Here is a 22919-nt window from a genome sequence, read left to right as displayed (position 1 = left end):
ATGGGTTTTTAAAAATAAAAACCGGGTCAAACTCCATCGTAGGGTATCCGATTCCTTCGTCTGTTGTCTTCATTAATCAATTCATTCCACGATTGTGTTATTCACTTAACAAAGGTATGCTTTGATAATTTATTAATTTATATTTGTAATATTGCCTCCAAAATTTCGATTATAATATCATGCCCGAGTTCATCTTCCTTACTTACTATGTCTTCTGAATTACAATTTTACTTTTTACACCTTCCTTTTAGATGTCAAACCTAGTACACTCAAATGCTTTTATTTATTTATTTTGTCATTTAATGGTTTAACATCAGTATATAAGTTTGTACACAATACAATACATGTTTTAAGTTTTATAAGGACGGGAGAAACTATTAATTATATATGCATATGATGTTGTTGAATGATGACAACACAATTGCAATAGTGTTTTAGGTTAAATGTAGAGCCGAGTCGAACCTCAGCTCGGCTCACGGCCGTTCCCGGGAATCCTTACAAAATTTTGGGCCAAAGCCCGGGCTTGGCTTGTTTATTATTTATTAATTAATTTATATGCGCTTTTATTTATTTTTATATTTTGATAAAAACCTTAAACGAGCCTATGCTCGGCTTGAGCTCATGCAGTACTTTAAACGAGCCAAAGCTCGGCTGTGCAGTGTTAAGTTAATACATAGAAGTCCAAAAGAGGCAAAACTTAAATTACACAATGCTCGTTAAGGCTCGAGTTTGGAGTCGGTAACTAAATGAGCTTTATTTGAGGCCCGGCTCTCTTTTTATAAATCCAATCCTGAGTAGCTTGCGAGCGGGCTTGGCTTGTTTGCACCCCTAGTTAATTGTTAAGAATATCGCTTCGGAACTAAAACTGTACTATTTTGAAATGATGTTGGTAGGTTGAAATCATGAAACTTGACTTCAGTGGACTCGAATCAAGCGCTCAACTATATGGAGCAAGTAACGGGTTGCTTTTTGATGGGCTTTCAACGGCACCTTCATTCGATGTTCCTGTTACATCAGATGTGAGCATTTATCCTTTAAACTCTATAGTACATGATGTATCACATGCTATATATTTTCTTTTTCGTTATTTCAGTTTGATGAATTTCAGAAGAAATCGGTCCAAATGGTAAAGCCAGCAAAGGGAACGACGACTCTGGCTTTCATTTTTAAGGATGGTGTAATGGTAGCTGCAGATTCCCGAGCTAGCATGGGAGGCTGTATATGTATGCATTTTCATACTGCTAAAGTTGCCATTATATTTCATTTTAGAAAGCATTTAAGGATCTAATATTGTTTGTCAGTTCATAGTTTGAAGCTTCTCAATCGTTGAAGAAAATTATTGAAATTAATCCTTTTATGCTTGGGACAATGGCGGTAGGAGCTGTTGATTGTCAATCTGGCACAGAAATTTAGGTATCAAGGTAAATCTTGAGTTGTTTGTTTTATAATTTTAGATGGATCTTTGAATCTAGTTTCTTATGTTTTGAGATTTTGATGTCAATTGCCATTTCTGCCTCTATGAGAACTTGATAAACCTATATTGTGTGACAAAAGTGTCGATAGAATCAAAATAAGTATATGATAAATGTATGGTTGCAGCAAATATAGCTAATTGGTACTCTGCACATGTTGTTTCAGTGTCGGTTGCATGAACTTGCAAACAAGAGAAGAATATCAGTTACTAGAGCTTCAAAGCTGTTGGCAAACCATTCTTTATTCGTATGGTGGAATGGGTTTGTCTGTTGGGACAATGATTGCAGGATGGGATGAGAAGGTACTATACTGCCTGACATTAGAGTTAAAGGTGGCAATTTTGACTCATTGACTTATTAATGGGTTGATTTGGGTTATGCTTCGCCTCGTAAAATGTTTTCATTAAAAAAGTAGTTAAAGAGTTTTATTATTGATATGCCTGATTGTTGATCATTAAGTATGCTGCATCTTTTGTGGTTTGTAGGGCCCGGGCCTGTACTATATGGACGGTGAAGGAGGACGATTGAATGGTACTAAGTTTTCTGTTGGATCTGGTTCACCGTATGCATAAGGTGTACTGGATAGCGGGTAAAATATCTCTCGTATATGGATAATATAATTTGTTTATTAGCTATCTTTTCGAAAACCGCATTTTCCAACATTAACATTTTCTTTTTGATAAATTTATGAGAAAATATGCTTGTGATCATTAGAAAGAATTGATGGTATTTATTTGGATTCATATGATTCCCTTGCGTTGTCATCAATATTGAAGTATATCTAAGCTAATCGGTTTTTACTCAAAAATTAAGATACTTTCTTTGAACATTGCAATTTCAAGGGATGAAATTATGAAATATATATTTTGAAACGCCCGAAAAGAGTATTGTTGCATTCATTTTGGATATTTTGTAATCGATCTTGCCTATTTTCTAGGTATCGTTATCATATGACAATTGATGAGGCCGCTGAGCTGGCTAGAAGATCCATTATCACGCAACATTCCGTGATGGAGCAAGTGGTGGTGTTGCTAGTGGTAATTTCTCTTTAATTGCTCGTGTGTTTGTTAGGTGGCAAAACGGGCGGGTTATGTTATGGGTAGGTTAAGATGAGTAATTATTAGTATAGGTTGAAACAGATCGGTCTGGGTACTTGGTTTAAGTCGACCCATAGACACTTTCTTGTTTGTCTTTGGAATCAGTTGATCTGCTAATCATGTACCAGTGTCATACTAATATTCTAAACTTTTAAATAAGGCAAGACTTTCAAGCCATTTGATCCATTTCCTATATAGTTAAAGTTTTGGCTTGACTTGTTTGCGACAAAACATAACCCACATCGACCCATTAACACATAGAAATGATTTTTGATGTTTTATGTTGCAGTGTATCACGTAAGGCCCAATGGTTGGACCAGATTTATCAGGCGATGATGTTGGGGAGCTTCACTACTCATACCATCCGGTAGAACCAGCCACCGTTCTTAAAATGACAAAACATCCCTTTGTTTTTGCTCAAATTTCCAAGGTAAACATTATATCATGTGTAAGACTTAAAAACCAAAACAATCATCTTGTTAAGAACCCTTTTGCAATATGACAAATATGAAGATCAAGGGAATGATGGTAGTTTTCTTATTGAACCTTTACCCACCTGCCCGGACTAGGTATACCTGCATGAATCAGATACAATAAGTAATATCCTGGCGGTGCAATCTCAGCCGTTGATGGCCCGGCCACCTCAATGCTGTAATAAGAGTTGGTAAATGACCCCTCTATAGATGTCACATTTCTAACTTCTTTTAACACCACCATTCTTTGATTCATTCCAAATGAATGCGTCGTGAATGATGGTGCTATTATCCTTACTGTTACTCTTGACATCCTTAAATACTTCAACACTGTAAATGTCACAGTAAATGGTTTTGTGTACTCCATAACTTCGCTTTTCAAGCCCAAAATTTCGGGTCGGATTGGATCGTTCTCTTTAGCTATATAAGGCGGTAAAAATGCTTCCAAACATAGCTCTGTAGGGAATTCAACATTTGTGAAGTTATAAAACAGATTTGGGTTACTTCCCGCTACTAAAACCCGTCCGTCGGTCACTAAAATAGCACCCGAGTTGTAAAGTCTAGGTCTAGAGGCCGGTTGCATCACCGAGAATCGGGCGTCTGGAGGCCCGTTTGGGTGGTAAATAACGGGTCGGGTCACTGGATCACGGGCATTGTTCCATCCGGCTGTACCTGACCCTGCACCATTGATGATGATCATATCTCCATTTGGTAAAATGACCATATCGCCCATCGCCCGTGCAATGGGCATGGTCTCCATCTCCCAAACAGGATTCTCATCCATCACTTTGATTCGACCACACGTAGGAAGTGCCCGAGCAAAACTATGGGCCCGCTTGATATCCAAAAAGGAATCACGTGGTGCACCACCGCAGATCATCACTTCGGGTTCTACCAACTTGTTTTCATCTAAAGGAAGCAAAACCGATGAACCTGAGTTCGGATAGTTTCGGGGATCTTCTCCGAGAATGGGTGGAAGGTGCTTGACCACCATGTTCTGCTTGTAATCAATCACAATAGACCGAACATTCACAAAAATAAACAAGTTTCCATCGGGTAACAGATGCACAAATGGGTAGAAGTTGTTCTTGCTTGCCTTGTTACTTGTATTTTTAAGAAAATCTACCAAGAAAGAAGAATTATAGAAAGAGATGGAACTCGTGGGATAAAACTCGTAGCTAAATTGTAGTCTCCCGCCGACGATAATAACCCGTCCATCAGGTAATATCTGATTGGTTGAAAACCATCTGGGTTCCGTGAGGTACCCAGAGTATTCAACCCAGTCACAGGTTCCCTCGTTACATGGAACGAGGGTTCGTACCGTGTGGTCCCCATCATTGTAACCACCAGTCTGGACCAAGGTCCCATCGGGTAAAACAGCACCAGATGAGCACTATGTATCAGTTCGTATCGATAGTGGTCGGAATGCGTTGGCCCGTATATCGTATAGGATGGAGTGAGCGGTGCAGTCTCTTGGGAGCACATAATCAAAAGGATCATACCGACAATGGGGGAAAGGAAGAGTTATGTTTGAAGGACCAGCATCGGTTCTATCAAACATGACCACTTTGTCGTTGCGTAGGAGCTGCATATGCATAGGGGATATGCCGATGTTTTCATGCAACAGGCGCCACTCGCCATAGATGCCGGAGGTGTTTTGTGGGAGTATGGTTATTGGTGCAAATGTTAGGAGCATGATCAGGATAATGTCGGAGGCCATTTTTGGTGGGAGGAAATGTTTGTTAAGAAATTGGTGTGTTTTTAGTTTTTGGACAGTGAGGTTGAGGAGTTGTAGGCAGGCTAACAATATGTGTGTGATTGATTCATAATGAATAATGATTACAAACATGAACAAATTTATGACTTTGACTTCTCTATGCATGTGTGATTCTAATGCTACCATCGATCCAACCATGTATCTATCTACCTTTATATTCTTCACCATTATTTGAATCGATCCAAAGATTATATTTAATGCAACCCAAAGATTATAAAATTTGAATTAATATATCATTTTCTTAAACATTAACACCTACGTACTTAATAAACAGGTTATATGACATGTTTATTACGATTAAATGCAATCAATTTAATAGCATAAAATAACACGACACACCAATTTACATTATTGAATACAAGTAGTCCAATAAAGTTCTGATTATTACGGGGGTGCTTATTCTCGATTTCCAGTGGGTGAAGTGGGGGGGGGGGGGGTGCTTATTCTCGACAATTTTCCTTCTCATCTTCACCATTTCCCGTGGGTGAAGTGGGGGGGGGGGTGCTTATTCTCGACGTCCTTTACCGAACGTCGAAGGGGTGGCGACACATGATGCGCCTCATCAATCCTCCTCTACCCCAGTGCGTCGCCAAGCAGCAAGTTCTGATTATTACGGGGAGCCCAATCCAGGGGAGGATGATTTTATGTTTATCCCCAATTGGAACATTGTGAAGGGATTTCGCTTCACCGATCCGGACACTTGTGCGACATTTGTCAATCTATGTGTCCCGACTGCGGAGCGGATCCATCAGCTTGGTCGTTCCCGTCATGACCTTTATATGGACTATTCCTCGTCCTTAGCCAACACCATGGCTTGTGGACAGGAAATCTTACGCGAATGGCGGTCGATGGGGGAGAGGTGGGGAGAAATGACCCGATCCACCGAGAAGGCTAAAAAAGAAGCTGATGAACATCGTGTGGCAACCAACACAGCCAAATGGAAGTTATCTGATGCTGAGATTTTTCTGAGAAATGAGAAAGATAGGCACACAGCTGCTGCACGTCAATGGGAGGAAGCTTGTAAGAAACAAAACTCTGTTCTTCAAGCTGCCCGGGATGAAGCCCAAAGAAAAAAGGAGGACCTGGCCAAGGCACTTGATGCCAATTCGGCTTTAGAAGTCCAAGTGACCCGCCAAGGTACTATAATTCAAGAGCTTGAAGCGGAATTAAAAATGCAGAAAGAGCAAGCTGAGCTTAAGGATAAGAGGGCTGGCGACATGCAGACCGCTTATGACTGCTTCTGCAGGCACGTAATGAAGCGGAAGCCCGTGCAGCTGAATACCTAAATGATAAACAAAAGATAGCTGACGGGTTCCATGAACTTCAAGAACGGGCGAAACGGGCGGAGAGGGAGCGACGATGGCTGCTGGGCCAGGGTCTTAACGTGGTATGTTATCCCACTCTTCCGCTATTATATTAGTTTTGTTGCCAGTTGTTTAATAAATTTCCCTTTCCATGGTAGGTGATTAAGCATATTAAGGAGGGTACCGAACTAACAGATAGCCTTGCCTTTCTGCTTAGTGCTTCCTCCCAATCTGGTCGTGTTATGGGTTTTAATGAAGGCATGGCGTATGCTCAAGCCGGCCTCTCGTTTGAAGAACACCCGCTGCATGGACTCGATGTCGCTCAAGAGTATGACATGCGTATTGAGGAATATGACAATTTGACATTTCCTTTGCAAGACATGCTTCCTGAGTTTGCGGCGGCGAGTGACGACGTGGATCAATTGAAGGACTACTTGGGGGAAGGGACGGAGGACAATCCGCCTACACCTCCTGAAGATGCGTCCGTGACCCATAGAATAGGTTTTTAGACTTGTAATTTCTTTTCACAATTCTGTAATTATCTTTTTGGTTTGAATGAACAAAAATCCTTTTTTTCATCTTGTGAGTCTTGAACTATATCATATTTAGGATATTATCTTGTTAGATATTATGAATTATCCATATTTGAATTTTTGTAACTGGGATGAAAACGATGATGTGGCGGAAAGATAAATGGCATAGGACAACTGACCAAACGTGTTGATGTGTTGTAAAACACACTTACTTTCCGTACCTTTTTACCATGTTTTAAGTTCTTAAACGTTTAATAAATAAGAGTTATGGATTGTTTTGCATAATTTTACAAAGATTGATGATTGTTTGTGGGTTATGAGTTTTAAGGGAGCAAAGTTTAAATTTTGAAGACTCTAGGGGCCTTTTTGATCAAGATTGAAGACTACAACTCAAGGCCCGATCCAAGACCACAAGATCCAAGCCTTACATGCATTATTATATTAAGTAAAAAAAAAAAAAAAGAAAACCCTAATAACCCTTACCTAGGCCGATCGGAATCTGGACAGCAAAGTGAGGAAGAAAAAAGTGTTGTGTGAGCTAGGTGGCGGCTAGGAGAAGGAGATTAACATCAAGGAAGACTTGGTACAGCAGCTAGGGTGCATCCTCATCGTTTATTTCAGCCATAATCATCGAGTAAAACTCCATAAACTTTGTGTTCTTGTTCAAGACTTATAACTTGTTGATTTTGATCTTTACTTTGAATTGTTTTGCAATTGATTTGAAGATTGACTTGTGCTTGATTGATATTGATTCTTGAATGAGTTTAATTACGTTTTGGTTGAGTTTTATGGTGTTTACTTTGATGTATAGCTGCTGTCCAAAATTAATGTTAGGCTAAACTTGTTAGTTCTACATAGGTTAGATGAATATTGTTAGGTTTTAGTAAGTAATATGGATTGTTGATCATCATGACTTTAATTGTTGATGAAAGTTTGGTTTAACATTGAATTAGGTTGTGTTTAGTGGCTGTGATTTGATTAATTATACTCATATACCTCTTGCTTTGATTGATTTTAGCTTGTTTGAACTCTTTACTTTGTGTTTAGAGATTGTTTGCGGGGTGATCAACCGTAGGGTTTAGTGGGTGTGTTAATTGGTTGAATTCAGCGGGTAGGCACCTTTTTAGAGACCGAGAGGTGATAACAAGTAAACTCGTCTGATAGCTTTTACTTGTTATAATTAGGATCGCGCGAGAGCGGGTTTGGTTCTTGTCGGGTTTGGGTTTGTGAGCGATTAATTGATCTAGTTGAAGTTAAACCAAATTGATCCTGAATCCTTGGTTGCGTAGTATTCGTTTCCATTAGGGCCGTGTGTCGGTGAGTCCAAGAGGAGAGTCGACATTAGAACACTTTAGCAATTCGTTTCCCTGTTTGTTCTTAAAATCAATTAAGTGTAAGTTAGGGTTTGTTAGTGAGACCGAGAGGTCATCTAGCTTTCTTGAGCGGACCTTAGTTGTGTCATCCTCAGATACCGGTGTCGTGAGATTATTCAATCCATTAGCTTGTTAGACCTTCAATATGAATCTTACCTAGGTAGACGTTTTATCCTATTGCAGTTAAGTCTCTAAGTTTCATGAAGTGTTTAGTTAAGTTAAGTTAAGTTTAGTTAATTAATTTTGTTAAAGTAAGTTAGGTCAAGTAGTTAATTATTAAAAATCATTTAAATATTCTTAGGTGAGTCTTGGTTAGGGTTAAGTATTAAAAACGTTTTCACGTGTCCTTGTGTTCGATACTCGGACTTCCTTAGTTCTATACTATTAGTGATCGGTACACTTGTCTGTTTTGTGTGGATTCTTTAGGAGTCTTGTTTTATAAATTTAAAGCTTAGTTGTGAGTTCCATAGAAAGAGCATCATTAGACACAAATCAAGTTTTTGGCGCCGTTTTCGGGGAAACGGTTAGAGGCGTATTGAGAACGACTCGAGTTAGGACTTACCTTGTTTGCTACTTGATTTTCTTTTTCTTTGTTTGTTAGTTTAAATAGTTTAGCTAATTTTAGTTTATTTTATTTATATGAATAGTTGTATGCGACGTACTCGATCTCTAGGATCACCTGAATCTGAGGGATTTTCTGAACCAGAGAGAGAGTTGCGTGAGAGGCGTCGTGCCAGACCGTCTTCCAGTTCTTCTACGTTCGTCGGTAATACATCCTCTTCTCTTACTTTTTCTGAATCCGTCATTAGGGATAGGATTATGGGCGACGCAGTTCCACCACCGAGGAGGACAGTTGCAGACCGGTCCCGTCCGGTCGGTGCGGGCACGAGATCCAGCATTGCCCCGCCAGCCATCGTAGGTAATACAAATTGGCAGATTCCATCGAACATTCTGAACACCATCTCCCATTCTGCTCAATTTCACGGGTTGCTCCACGAGAACCCACATTCTTATCTCACTCGTATTAAACGTATTTGCGACACTTTTCATCTTGCCGGCGTATCCGAAGACGCCATCAAACTCCGCATTTTTCCGTTCTCACTCGTTGATAATGCGAGTCTGTGGCTTGAGTCCCTCCCACAGGGATCCATTGCTACTTGGGCTGCCATGCAGACCCAGTTTCTTGAAAAATACGATCCTACGGCTAAGGCCGCTTGTTTGCGTAACCAGATTCATTCTTTCCAGATGGAGGACACCGAGAGCTTCTACGAGGCGTGGTAAAGATTCAAAAATTTACTCGCTTTATGTCCGAACCACGGCCTACAAGACTGGGCAGTTGTTGAAAAGTTTTATAACAGAGTGACATACACGACTCAGAGTATGCTCGACACGGTTGCGGGAGGAAATTTGTTGACGACGAAGGATACAGATGAGTGTATTGCTTTCTTTAACTGGTTAGCCATGGGTGGATACCAGCGACCACCATCTAAGAGCACCAAGACCTTCGAATCCTTATCACGCGGTATACATTCGGTTGACACGAGCACCGCACTTGCGGCACAGGTTGAGGCGTTGGCAAATAACGTGAAGGACTTGCAGGTGAAGAGTAAGTTGTGTGAGATCTGTAGAGGGGGCATGATACCGATCAGTGCCCTGTAGGTTTCCAGGAGGAGGCAGTTGACTTTGTTAGTAATACAAACCGAAATCAAAACTCTTTCAATTCTTATAATTTGGGGGTGGAGAGGCAATCAAAATTCTAACTGGAGGAACGAAAATTAGTCCGGCTTCCACCAGCGTCAGAGTCTATTCCAGGATTCCAGTGAAGGAGCGAGTAGTGGGGAGAAGAAGCCCACGTTATAGGAGATGATGGCACAACAGACACAGATGCTGTCGCAGCTTATGACTCGATAGGACTCCCGCACAAAGACACTCAAGAGAAATTTTGGGAGCACGAGTCATTCATGAGAAATTAGGGAGCGTCAATTCAAAATCTTGAGCGGAAAATGGGAGAGATAGCAAGTCGTCTGAATGAGAGGTCGCTAGGAACACTTCCAAGTAATACCGAACAAAATATGAAGGCGTTCGCGAAGGCTGTGACGACGAGGAGCGGTGCAGGAGCACGTAGCGAGTCCGTGAGTCAGATGGAGCCTGTAGTAGATGTAGAGGAGCAGGTGGATGAGGAGATTCAGTTGGAGTCTCCACCGGCCAAGGTGCATCAGAGGCGCATCCCAGGAAGTACAGCACAGGCCGAAAATCAGCAGTTACCTAGCACACCAGCGAGAGTCTATAAACCTTGGCTTCCATATCCCGGGAGACTCCGCAGGGATAGAGAGGAGGAGCAGAACTCCAAATTTCTTGATCTTTTGAAGCAGCTTCATCTTAACATTCCATTCCTTGAGGCACTCACGCAAATACCCAAATATGCAAAGTTCCTTAAGGATATTCTTTCGAATATAGAGAAGTTAGGTTAAGTCTCTTCCATCCCTTTGGGTGCTAGTTGCTCTGCAGTCTTGCAGAGGAAGTTACCTGATAAGATGTCCGATCCTGGGAGTTTCACGATCCTTTGCATCTTGAATGATGATACGGTGGTTCATGCGCTGGCAGATTTTGGTGCCAATATTAATCTCATGCCGTATTCCGTGTATCGCAAGTTGGGTCTAGGCGAACCACGTCCTACCCGGATGAGTATCCAGCTTGCTGATCGTTTGGTGAAATACCACCGAGGGGTGGTTGAAAACATGCTTGTCGTGTCGACAAGTTCATCTTCTCGGTGGACTTTGTCATCTTGGACATGAACGATGATGATAGTGTCCTACTTATCTTGGCCCGACCATTCCTTGCCACTGCACATGCGTTGATCGACGTCTGCGAGGGTAAGTTGATTTTAAGAGTTGAGGATGAAAACGTCACCTTTGACGTTCGACAGTCACTAAAACACCCCAAGTCTGCCGATGACTCCCTATACTTCATTGATACCATCATGGAACATGTTGGGGAGTTTTTCAGCGAAATCTGTGGAGGATCCGCCTCCGACACCCAGATCCTCGATAGGGAGATTTCTGAAATTGAGATGGTTGCCATGACCAACCAGTCCTTAGATGACGACACCGAGTCGCATATCCCTGAATCTGGCGTGTCTGCTGAGATTGTACGAGACGATCCTATGGACCGACCTTCTGTCGAGAGTCCTCCTTCTTCCTTAGAGCTTAAGGATTTGCCTGCCCATCTTGAGTATGCATTTTTAGATGAAGAGAGGAAACTGCCGGTTATCATTGCATCTGCTTTGACGGAGGTCGAGAAGGAGAAGTTGTTGAGGGTGCTACGAGAGCACAAAGAGGCGATTGTATGGAAGATTATCGACATTAAGGGAATCAACCCTTTGTTTTGCACTCTTAAAATCCGCATGGAGGAAAATTTCAAAACTGTCGTCAGCCGCAACGGCGGCTTAACCCGAAAAAGCAAGAGGTTGCGAAGAAGGAGATTATTAAACTCCTTGATGCGGGGATCATTTTCCCCATTTCTGATAGTGCTTGGGTGAGTCCAGTCTAAGTGGTTTCTAAAAAGGGTGGCATTACTGTCGTCACCAATGAGAGGAACGAGCTTATTCCCACTAGGACTGTGACTGGATGGAGAGTCTGCATCGACTATCGCAGACTAAATGATGCCACCAGGAAAGACCACTTTCCTTTACCCTTCATTGATCAGATGTTGGAGCGTTTAGCAGGTCAGCAGTACTACTGCTTCTTAGATGGTTTCTCTGGATACTTCCAGGTTCCGATAGCTCCCGATGACTAGGAGAAAACCACTTTCACTTGCCCTTACAGAACGTTTGCCTATAAACGTATTCCGTTCGGACTTTGTAACGCTCAGGACACATTCCAGAGGTGTATGGTGGCCATTTTCCATGATATGATCGAGGACTCCATTGAGGTGTTCATGGACGATTTTTTCGTATTTTGGAGTTCCTTCGATCATTGTTTGTCTAATATTGAGAGGATGATGTCCCGCTGCGTTGACACCAACCTAGTCCTTAACTAGGAGAAGTGTCATTTCATGGTTCATGAGGGCATTGTTCTGGGGCATCGGATTTCGAGTGCGGGGATAGAGGTTGACCGAGGGAAGGTCGAGACCATTTCTAATCTTCCCCCGCCCACTTTTGTGAGATCCATTCGTAGTTTTCTAGGTCATGCCGGGTTCTACCGCAGGTTCATCAAAGATTTTTCTAAGATCGTTAGACCCATGACCAAACTTCTGGAGAAGATTGCTCCCTTCATCTTTTCTGAGCAGTGTATCGAGGCATTTGATCTTTTAAGACAAACTCTTTAACGCCCTGATCATGGTTGCTCCCGACTGGTCGTCACCATTCGAGCTGATGTGTGACGCGAGCGACTTCGCAGTCGGAGCGGTTCTTGGATAGCGAAAGGATAAACACTTCCATCCGATCTACTACGCTAGTCGGACCTTAAATGGCGCATATGAGAGCTATACCGCCACTGAGAAAGAGCTTTTAGCTGTGGTGTTTGCATTTGATAAATTTAGGTCTTATCTAGTTTGTCCAAGACGATTGTGTACACGGACCATGCTGCTATTCGATACCTCTTCAGCAAGTAGGATGCTAAGCCTCGTCTTATTCGATGGATCCTGTTGCTTCAAGAGTTTGATATTGAGATCCGTGATAAAAAGGGGGCCGAGAATGTGGCGACCGATCATCTTCCGCGTCTAGAGGGAGCAGAGTTAGGAGATTCGAGGGTCAGGATTGACAATCGTTTTCCGACAAAGAGTCTTATGTTTGTTACGCACAGGAGGAAGGTTTTTTATGGTTCGATGACTTCGCAAACTATCTCGCTGACGAGTACCTCCCGAAGATGCCTTACCAGCAAAAGAAGAAATTCTTTGCTGACATTAAGTTTTACCTATGGGACGACCGGTATCTTTTTCGCATCGGTGCTGATCAGCTGATTAGGAGGTGTGTAGATGTCAAAGAGGGATGACAGATTATGAGCCATTGTCATGTGGGACCGACTAGAGGTCACCATGGTGTGAGTTCGACGACAAAGAAAGTCTTTGATCCTGGTTTTTACTGGCCTTCTATCTTTAGGGACGCGCATGCGTTTGTTAGGAGTTGTGTCGCGAAACGAAATTCCCCAGGATGCTATTCAAGTTTGTGAGGTTTTCGATGTGTGGGGCATTGATTTCATGGGACCGTTTCCATCTTCGCGTGGGAACAAGTACATACTCGTGGCCGTCGATTACGTGTCAAAGTGGGTTGAGGCAAAGGCTTTACCCACGAATGATGCCGAGTGGTAGTCCGTTTTCTTAAGAGTCTCTTTGCTCGTTTTGGTGTCCCCAAAGCCTTGATCAGTGATCGAGGTACTCACTTCTACAACTCGCAGATGGATAAGGCGTTGTAGCGCTATGGGGTCACCCATCGGCTTGCGACCACCTACCACCCACAGACTAGTGGGCAGGTGGAAGTGAGTAATCGGGGAATCAAACGTATTCTCGAGAAAACGGTTGGTTCAAATCGTTGGTATTGGTCCGACAAGTTAGATGACGCTTTGTGGGCCTTCCGTATAGCCTACAAGACTCCGAATTGTTCCACACCATTTCAGATGATTTATGGGAAGGCCTTCCATCTCCCTGTTGAGTTGGAGCACCGTGCTTCATGGGCCCTTCAGAGGGTTAATCTTGATATATCCGCCGCAGAGGGCGCTCGGTTCCATCAGTTGAATGAGTTAGAGGAGCTCCGGGATCAATCATATGCTCAATCGTTTAAGTATAAGGAGCGGACGAAGGAACTGCATGTTAGAAAGCTGAAGGGTAATAAGCAGTTCAAGTGTGGGGATAAGGTCTTATTGTATAACTCCCGGTTGAGGTTATTCCCGAGAAAGTTTAAATCCCGATGGTCAGGACCGTTCACGCTCACTGAGGTATTACCGTATGGCACTATTGAGATACAAGATCCGAGCGGGAAGTTTAAGGTGAACGGTCATAGGTTGAAACACTACATAGGTGAGCCAGTTGCAGATCAGACAGTCGAGGTATTCTACCTTGACTCATTCACCGAGGCGTAGACGTGTTGGATGCATCACTCGGGAGACAGCCCGAGTTGTAAAGTGTGTATTATGATTTTCTTTATTATCTGTTTTATTTTTGTTATTTATAAAAACATAAAAGTCAAAAAATTAAAAAAATAATAAAAATTAAAAAATAAAAATAAAAAACAAAACAATATGTTTATTTCTTATGTTTTTGTTTTCTGTTTTGTATGCCGCTATATGCGAGCGAGTTTGAGTTATTGCAGGTGTAACATTATGAAAATTTGGAGTTCAAAATGTCAACTTTCCAAAGTCTAAGGATAAAAAATGCCAAAATTTCAAACCTTAGGGTTTAAAATGAAAGGACATCCCTAAGGACCAACTTTCCAACGGGACAAAGGACAGGCCCATCGTGTATCGCGATGGGGCTTGGTCAAAGGTTCTAGAGGAAGTCAATAGCAATACGCCATCGCTATTAAACCAAAGTCATCGCGTATCACGATGATGTGGCCTGATAGTTTGTGACACGTGTGCCACGTGGCAGGCGTTGTGCCACGTGTCGCCACGTGGCAATACGTCCGCCATGTGTCACCACGTGTCGTCACACGGCACAACTCCTGCCACGTGTCGCCACGTGGCAGGTCTACATGGTGACTGGCCAAGCCTACATCGTGATACGCGATTGGCTCGGCCAGGAGGCCATCGCGTATCGCGATGGGCTCCAATTTTTGCCTATAAATAGAAGGCCACGGGTTCAAGTCCAAACCACACCAAAACCTGCTTTGCTTTCGAGATCTAACATCTCAGCAGATTTCCAAATCAATATTAACCATCCACCTCGGAAAGCGTGCCCGATTTCCTCGATCTACGTATTCGTTTCCTCGAAATTCGTGCCACACTCCACCCACATTCAACCAAGAAGGCGTTTGTTAGCATGACAATGAGTCTCGAGAAGCGTGCCAACGAGTGTTGAAGATTGGTGTTATCGTTTGGCGATAAGAAGGGAAGTATTGATCGAGAAGGCAAAAGAAGATCAAGCGGCGTTGGAGTGCTGTTCGAATTCTTAGGGTTTCTAAACGCCAATAAGGTAAGGTGTAACGACAAATGAATATAATAAAATATTATATTAAAGGCTTAAACCTTAAGTCGAGGTTATACTCGATACCTCGATAAAAGAAAAGAAAACATAGCAAAGAAAGAAACAAAAGATAAGAATATGAATATTGATAAATATATATGTGTGAAAGTATATATTCTTTGTTATGAAAATATTATTTGAGTAATAATGAGTATTCTTAAATAATAAAAGAAAAATAATAAGTTTCTTAGAGAAGAAGAAACGTCGGGTTTTATAAATAAACTAAAGGTTTATAATTACTTTTAAACTAAAGGTTTTCAAGTAAAAGAGATCTATGAACTAAACGTTCATCGAGGTAGAGTTATAAAACAAGACTAAAGGTCTTAAGCCGGATTGTATATCCGACTAACAAATGGTTATACTCGTACTATAGGTGCGAGATAGCAAGGGAAAGACCCTCGGACGGTGTTGAAGCCAATCCCAAAGCGAAAAGGTGAATACGCCCCTAAACTTTTACAAACAAAGTCAAACGTGATATATGAAAATTGTTTACAAGGGACTATGTGTTCCTAAAACCGTTATAAATAAGAGTATAAGCCTAGCCCTCAGGCTGTAGTATACGTTTGTTTGGATACTTACATATGTGGTAGTACGCGGCTATGTAGTTAATGCCAAAAAATAGCGGATATCGGTCAATGACCGATATCTGAGATATCGGTTATTACGGTGGGATAGCGGTATATATATATATATATATATATATAACACCCAAAGTTATCTAATAATAATAATACTTAAGTCTTAATACCAAAATCATAAAAGTCAATAGTTCAAAACACAAATTAACAATATTTTTAATTTAAGACATGATTTAATCACTTAATCGAAAGCCATAAATATATAAGCATCAGCAGCGGCTGAAGAAACAGGTATCGGAGACGAGCATCAGCGGCGATTGAGGCAATAAGCTGATCGTTCAATAATAATCATAATGAAATTGGGCTATAGGCTTATAGTTTGGGCCAAAAAAAGTAACAATTGGGTCAAAAATATTAAACTGATAATCTAACCGCTATTTCCGATATATCGGTGGCCAAATATCGGCGAAATAGCGGTAAATAGCGCCGCAAATATCGGAACCGCTATTTGGACCGATATTTCGACCGCTATTTTACCGCCGGACCGATAACCGCTATAGCACCGCTATAGCACCGCTATTGATAGCATAGGTACGCGGTGGGCACACCGCACCACGCCTGGTTGTAGGACGCTTTCCCGCGGGAAGCACGACCATTGTGTATACGTATGGGTACTTAACTAAGTCGAACGCTGCGGTGTTTGCTGAGGTGACCTAGAGTAGAGACTCGAGTTTATAAATATGTTGTTTTAACTTTGTTATTCCTAAGCCACGTTGGGCCGAGGCAGGCGTAGTCTTGAGGGGTAATAAAGTAAAAGAAAATATTTTAGCGTCAGCGTGTTCACCAGCATTCGTTGCTGACGTATTTTATTTACATTTTGCAGGTGACCAAAACTAGCGCTTGGAGTTTCGAAGTGCTACTTACATATCCGATGGCTCGGATCTGTTTTGTATAAACTTGATATATTAAAAGTGGTGGTTTGTAATTAAAACAAGTAATCTTTTAAACTTAAACAGGAATCTTTTATAATCCCGTCTTTTGTATTATTACAACTTTAATCCACAAGTTATAAAGTCTTCCGCTAATTTAACGTAGCTCTGATTAATTTACAATTGTGGTACCAACTATTGGTCGCACTCCTAGGCCTAAGATGGGAATGTGACAGGTTGGTATCAGAGCCATCGATCTTAGCGAATTGGGTATCATAAAACAATACCCAAGCTTCGATCCAAGTATAGGAAATAATTAAATATTTGTTTTAGGGATAAGATAGGCTAGTAACCTTTTCTTTCCCTCCACATTCTAAACCACCAAAATGATTAGATGTCATTCAAAGCTTACATGGAGAACTTTGTGCGCAAGGCTAAAGAAGCGGGAATCGCTGAACCTTTTCCCGAGGACAATATGAGTGATGGTTACTATGAGGCATACTTGACCAAGATGTAGAACATGATCGAACAAAACCTGTATACTACCCCGGATCCAAGCACTACCTAATAGACGTTTCCGATAGTCCACCGAAACAAAGAATTGAACCACCAAGGCACTCAAGCTACCATCCACCAACAATACCCATGTACCAACCCTCTGAAGTACCGACATACCATCCATCGGAGATTCCCACTTACCTCCCATCGGAGATACCGCAGTTTATCCAACCGGATACCTACCACCAAATCCTCACCTATCCTATGCATTCCTTTCCAACTTACCCATCAAGGAAGAACCGAGATCCCCATCCTCCGACTGGATGCAATGCCACTCCGATCAGCGAAGATGGCATACCGGAAGCTCCACCGTTAATGAAGCCAACCCTCATCCCAACAAAGGAGAAGGGCCATCCCGAAAGCCCAAAATGAGGGTAATGATGTCATACAAAAATTTTCAAATGCCTTCAATGGTGAATGAAACCGCTCAACCTATGGAAGAAGAGGAGCCAGAAGAAGAGGAACCAGAATAGGAGGAGGACCCCGAAGAAGAGGAGGATCCTGAGGAGGAGTATGAGGAAGAACTGGAAGAAGAGCATCCCAATAATCCCAATGAGATATCAACATCAATAGATGGATCACTCACTTCCCAAAACCCGAGCTACGGTTCTGTGGATCCATATGTCCAATATCTCGAAACCCTCAGGAACCAAGCTTCATAAAGCTTCCCACCATTCCAAGGAGAGATTCCATCAATAGAAGAGCAAGCAAATGAGATCCGAGATCAGAACAAAGCCACTGAAGCTTTCTTTTACCTTTCATCCGACATGACTGACGTTCCGTATCCAGAACAGAGGAATCACTACGAAATGGTGACATTGGGTTACCGTGACCCACCTCCACAATATGGATACCCCAACGAGGTCCCACAGTCGTATGAAGAACACTTGGACCGCGGTTTGCACGAAACAGATGATTGGAGAAAGAAGATGGCAGATAAGGAAAGAAAAAGAAGAAGATGGGAGAAAAGCTTCTTCACAAGTGCAACAAGTTGACGAAGGTTGTGAGAAAGTTTTTGAAGGATTGAGGCAGTGTTGATGAGGGATGTGAAGAAGAATTCGTGTGTAATATAGCCTTGTATGTTATGTGATATATATATATGTGTGTAACAAGAACGTTGAAACGTTCTTGAAATATAGATAGGATGATCAATATATATATTGTTGGAACGATATATATATGTGTATGTATTATGAAATAAATATATCTTTTGTGATATATATATATATATATGAATGTGTAATAAAATATATGTTTAATAAAGGAAACGTTGTTAAAAGTTTCAGATATAAATTGAAAAGAAAAAAAATGTCTGAACAAAGTAATAACAACGAGAATGCTAGAAAAGAAAAAGAAGTAAGAAAAGGGGAAAGGCCCCGAGAATAAACAAGATGAACCGATCCTCGATAAATATATGAACCAAGTAAAAAATATGATTAAGGATGCGGTTAGAGAAGAGTCTATGGCTAGGTCTCAATCGAATAACTCGAAACATTCTCATTCCGTTAATCCTTCCCGAAAATCTGTAAAATCCCGTCCGAAACCGTCTCATGTCGAGGAAAGTGTTCATGAGTCTAACGCTGATGGTGGGGTTAGACAAGAGTTCAAGAAATTAAAGATTAGTGGGTGTTCGTTTAAGGATTTTAAATACTATGGACCGAAAGAGTTCCATGGTGACAAAGGAGCCATCACCACCGTGAGATGGCTTGAGAAAATGGAGATGATCGTTATAACAAGAAAATGCTCCGATGAGGAGAAAATTCAATATTTTGCCCTGATGTTCAAGGGAGAAGCGCTTGAGTGGTGGAATACAATGATTATGAGCAAGGGGAGAGAAGTAATGTACAAGTTGAGTCGGGATGAGTTCAAGGCAATGTTGATGGGAAAGTTTTGTCCCATGCATGAAACCGACCGGATCCAAACTAAATTTCTTAATCTTAAGGTCGTAGGGACGAGTCTTCGTGAATAAAACACCAAGTTTCACGAATATTTGTCGATTGGTTCCCCAGCTGGTGAATTCAGAATCCAGCAAAGTTACCCGATACATTTGGGGACTCCGGCGGGAAATCCACGACTTGGTAAGATCACACTTACCACAAACCGCCGACTCCACAATGGAATTGGTTGGTTATTTGATGGGCGGAATGGTTCACAACAAAGAAGAGGACAAGAAGGTTACAACAACAACCACTCAAGGGAGGACATGAGGAGGCGCCAACTTCAAAGGCAAAGGCGTAAAACAACACCAAAGTCGATTCAACTCCAACGCTACGCCATGCAAAACATGTAGAATGTATCACAAGGGTCGATGCAACTTCGCTCCGCCTCCTAAAGTTTGTGAGTCATGCAATTGTACAGGCCATGCTGCAGCTAATTGTTGGAAGAAAAAGATGACATGCTACAATTGCAAAGAGATGGGCCATCTTAGTTTCGAGTGCCCAAAGAACAAACCCGCGATTGGTGGTGCGTGTGTAAGTGGCCAGAACAAGAAGGGAAACGCGCGAGTCTTCGTACTCGACACAAAGAAAGCCGCTGACATGCCGTAAAACATCACCGGAACGTTTCTAGTCAATAACACCTATGCTAGAGTTTTGTTTGATTCAGGTGCCAATTTAAGTTTTATAGATTATAGCTTTTGTAGTCTATTAAACAAACCTTTAACAAAGTTAAATAAAACTCTAAGCGTCGAGACTGCTAGTGAATCGTTAAGATCTTCGAAGCCCTTGAAAACAGAAAAATTCATTTAGCTGGTTATATTTTGCCTATCCAACTCTTACCAATGGCACTTGCTGGTTTTGATATTGTACTTGGTATGGATTGGTTATCCGATAGCCATGCCCGTATCATCTGCAATAGCAAAACCGTTGAACTTCAAGCCCCTAATAAACGAACGATTCGGATTGAAGGGGACAAAGATGCTGGCCAAGTTAGCATAATTTCCATGATTAGGGCTAACAAATGTTTAAATCAAGGATGCCTAGCATTCATGGCCTACGTCACTGAAGAGTCAAAGCCAAAGGAGATAAAGGACGTACCTATAGTCTCCGACTTTTCTGATGTCTTTCCTGTTGAACTTCCTGGAATTCCCCCTGATCGCGAAGTAGAGTTTAGGATCGATCTTATTCCCGGTACCGCTCGATTGCCAAAGCTCCATATCGCTTAGCGCCAATTGAGATGAAGGAGTTAAAGAAACAACTCGATGAGCTTCTTGAGAAAGGCTTTATTCGACCAAGTTCGTCACCATGGGGAGTGCCAATCCTATTTGTCAAAAAGAAGGATGGATCCATGCGTATGTGTATTGACTACCGTGCATTGAACAAAGTCACAATCAAAAATCGATATCCACTTCCTCGAATCGATGATCTTTTTTACCAACTTCAAGGTGCTAGCTTCTTTTCTAAAATCGATCTTCGTTCCGGCTATCACCAACTCAAAGTCCAATCCGAGGATATCCCGAAAACCGCCTTTCGAACAAGGTATGGCCATTATGAGTTCACCGTCATGCCATTCGGACTTACTAATGCGCCATCCGTGTTCATGGATATGATGAATCGTATTTGCAAGCCTTACTTGGATAAATTTGTTATCGTATTCATCGACGACATACTTATTTATTCTAAGTCTAAGGCTGATCATGAAGTCCATCTCCGAACGTTGCTTGAAATTCTTAGAACCAAGAAGTTGTATGCTAAATTCTCGAAATGTGAGTTCTGGTTACACGAGGTACAATTTCTTGGTCACATCATCACTAAATTCTCGAAACGTTAACGGTATTCAAGTCGATCCCGCTAAGATTGAAGCTATCTCTAAGTGGGAGATCCCAAAATCGCCAACCGAGTTAGAAGTTTCTTAGGTTTGGCCGGCTATTACCGTAGATTCATTGAAAACTTTTCCCGAATCGCTGTTCCCCTAACTTCTTTGACTCGCAAGAATATCAAGTATGAATGGGGAGCGAAACAACAAGAGGCGTTCGATATACTTAAACAAAAAAGCACCCAAGCACCCATACTGGCCTTGCCAGAAGGTGTTGAGGACTTTGTTGTATTTAGCGACGCATCTCATTCTGGCTTTGGATGTGTACTAATGCAAAGAAAGAAAGTAATCGCATACGCCTCTCGTCAACTCAAAGTACACGAAAAGAACTATACAACTCACGATCTAGAGTTAGGCGCCATAATCTTTGCACTTAAGATATGGATGCACTATCTCTATGGAGTAAGATTTACCGTGTACACTGATCATAAGAGCTTAAAGCATATTTTTGATCAAAAAGAGCTCAACATGCGTCAACGGCGATGGATGGAAACTCTCAATGATTACGACTGCGAGATTGTTTACCATGAAGGCAAAGCTAACGTCGTAGCTGACGCCTTAAGTCGCAAGGAACATGAAAAGCCGAAAAGAGTCCGAGCGTTGAGGCTAGAACTCCAAGTTGATCTACTCGAGCAAATCAAATCTGCCCAAACCCAAGCGATCAATGAAAACCAAATCTCCGATGAAAAACCTAACGGCACCATTGACTCGCTAGTCAAAGGTGACGATGGTATCCTTAGACTCGACAATAGAATTTGGATACCAATTGTTGGGGACTTGCGTGGGAAAATTTTGAACGAGGCTCACAAATCCAAGTATATGATGCATCCCGGGAGCGACAAAATGTACCATAATCTCAAAGCAAACTATTGGTGGAATGGGATGAAAAGGGATGCAGCTTCGCATGTTGCGAAATGTTTAACTTGTTTGAAAGTCAAGGCTGAACACCAAAATCCTTCAGGATTGCTCCAGCAACCTGAACTTCCCGTATGGAAGTGGGAGTTAATTACCATGGATTTCATCACTAAACTCCCAAAGACGACTCGACAACATAATGCTATTTGGGTTATTGTGGACCGCTTAACATAGTCCGCACACTTCATACCCATCAACAAATCATACTCAATGGATAGACTAGCGCGTATTTATGTGAACAACATTGTTGCTTTGCATGGAGTACCGCTGTCTATAATCTTTGATCGAGACAATCGTTTTACGTCTCATTTCTGTAAAAGCTTCCAACAAGCGTTAGGCACATAACTCAACCCTAGCACCGCCTATCATCCTCAAACTGATGGGCAAAGCGAAAGGACAATTCAAACGTTGGAAGACATGCTTCGGGCTTGTGTGATTGACTTAGGTGGAAGTTGGGATGACCACTTACCCCTAATGGAATTCTCGTATAATAATAGCTATCACACAAGTATACAAGCCGCACCATTCGAGGCGTTACATGGTCGTAAGTGTAGAACGCCCGTGTGTTGGTCTGAAACCGGAGACAACCAATTATCTGGACCTGAGATAGTCCAAGAAACCACCGACAAAATTCTTCAAATCCGAGAACGACTTAAGACGGCACGTGATCGCCAAAAGAGTTACGCCGACGTCCGTCGTAAGCCGTTAGAGTTTAATGTTGGTGATAAGGTTCTTTTGAAAGTATCGCCTTTGAGAGGCGTTGTTCGCTTCAGTAAGAAAGGAAAGCTAAGTCCTCGAATCGTTGGACCTTTCGACGTACTCGAACGAATCGGCACTGTTGCATACCGTTTGCGACTGCCTGAGGAAATGCAAGGGATACACAATGTATTCTACGTTTCGAATCTGCGTAAATGTTTAACT

The 22919-nt window shown here is 41.8% G+C and overlaps 1 long non-coding RNA gene and 2 pseudogenes across 1 annotated transcript; 2 read left to right on the top strand and 1 right to left on the bottom strand.

Annotated features, from left to right (window-relative positions):
- The first annotated feature begins 897 nt into the window (after nucleotides 1-897).
- Nucleotides 898-1375, top strand: LOC143566420 (uncharacterized). Its single transcript, XR_013141229.1, has 3 exons — nucleotides 898-1019; nucleotides 1094-1223; nucleotides 1316-1375. It is a non-coding gene; the product is annotated as an uncharacterized LOC143566420 (long non-coding RNA).
- Nucleotides 1376-1587: 212 nt separating this feature from the next.
- Nucleotides 1588-3071, top strand: LOC143566416 (proteasome subunit beta type-5-A-like; annotated as a pseudogene).
- A 35-nt stretch (nucleotides 3072-3106) lies between these two features.
- On the bottom strand, nucleotides 3107-4838 carry LOC143566419 (aldehyde oxidase GLOX pseudogene; annotated as a pseudogene).
- Nucleotides 4839-22919: the final 18081 nt, after the last annotated feature.

Source organism: Bidens hawaiensis, unplaced genomic scaffold (genome assembly GCF_021521415.1).
Source record: "Bidens hawaiensis isolate Kalapana, Puna unplaced genomic scaffold, B.hawaiensis_p1.1 tig00022887_1, whole genome shotgun sequence".
Taxonomy (NCBI): Eukaryota; Viridiplantae; Streptophyta; class Magnoliopsida; order Asterales; family Asteraceae; genus Bidens; species Bidens hawaiensis.
This window is presented reverse-complemented; position numbering and strand designations above follow the sequence as displayed.